This window comes from Mustela putorius, unplaced genomic scaffold, assembly GCF_011764305.1.
Source record: "Mustela putorius furo isolate JIRA1106 unplaced genomic scaffold, ASM1176430v1.1 tig00003853_pilon_pilon_pilon, whole genome shotgun sequence".
In the NCBI taxonomy this organism is placed as follows: Eukaryota; Metazoa; Chordata; class Mammalia; order Carnivora; family Mustelidae; genus Mustela; species Mustela putorius.
In genome coordinates, this window is record NW_025422005.1 from 84,185,742 (window position 1) to 84,187,156 (window position 1,415).

The window sequence follows — 1,415 nt, forward strand, 5'->3', positions numbered from 1 at the left end:
CCGGGAAGGTCTCTCACACAAACCCTGCCACACCCATGAAGAGGTTAATATTTTGTGGGGCAGTTGTAACCTATTCTCAACACATTAACATATCAATGCACACCCACAGCAAAATTTAGCAATGCAACTTTGTGTTTGGTTCCTTCTCTTATGGGATTTCTTAGGATAGCTACAACTCTCAGAACAAAGGTACGTTCCTGGGGAATGGGACTCACTAGAACTGTGTACACCCCATTTGATTCCTCATGAGGAATCACAGGAGGCCATGGTGGGCAAAAGTCACTGATAGCAGGAAAATGTAGAACTCAATTAAAAAAAAAAAAAAGTATCTCCTGCCAGAGAATACTGTTAGGTGACATATTTTTTAAAAAGGTCTTAAGTTAATCCTTTAGTGAATAGGTGTCTTTGTATTCATTTGGGGTTTTTGCTTGAAGCCACCAAGAAGTGGACTCCGGCTAAATTTACGAGAGAAAAGGAGAGGGGAAGAGGAGGAGAGAGACGGAGAGAGACAGAGAGAAGGATTTATTTGAAAAGCTGTGCGGATTTGCAAAGGGACAAAAGAAAGGAGAAACTAGACTTCCGAAAGGAAAGGAACACCTCAGTTCTGAGAAATGAAAGACCAAGAGTAATTGCTGTTCTCTCTGCACCTGCCATGAATCAACACTCAGTTTTTCAACTCTGTATCACTCCCTTCAAAATTCAGCTTCCTAGGGAATTGATTCCCTTTGTTTTTACATGGCTCCCCATCCCCACTTCCCCAGTTAGCCAGGAGAGGACCGAACACCTTCAGTATAGCTCTGACCGCAGGAATAGACAGTTCATCATGAAAATTCAAGACACCATCGCAAGAAAGGACAATGGGTCTTAGACAAACAAAAACTGCAGATATTCATTTTTACCACTCAAACTCCATTTTTAGGTGAAGAAACCGAGTCCCTGAGGTAAAATAGTCTCCTCAGTCCATGACAAGGTCAGAATTAGAACATCACTCTCCCATCTGCCAGAACTTTCCTCTTTTCACTACTTTTTCTCCTTCACACATTCAGTCCTTCTAAATTTCTCTCTTTTAGGAAAATGAAATAAAATCTTAAATTGCCTCCCCATACTACTGAGAAGTGGACTGATGTTTGAGAAATACATTACTAAATTAAATACACTTTTTTTTAACCTTAAAGATAAAGGCCAAATATCCCAAGGAAGCACAGTTGCCAAAAAGCTGAGAAAGAGTTTGTATTTGGCTGTGAGCACCAAAGCCAACACATAGGAAAACGACCTCTTTCTTATCTCAAGAATCTGACAGTTTTAATGATCATGTCAAATGCATTTTCAGGCATATTTTTTCTAGGTTATTTGTGCTGTGAAGTACTCTGTCTTGAGAATGTCAGAGTGCTCTGTTTTCAGTGGGTGCCATTTTT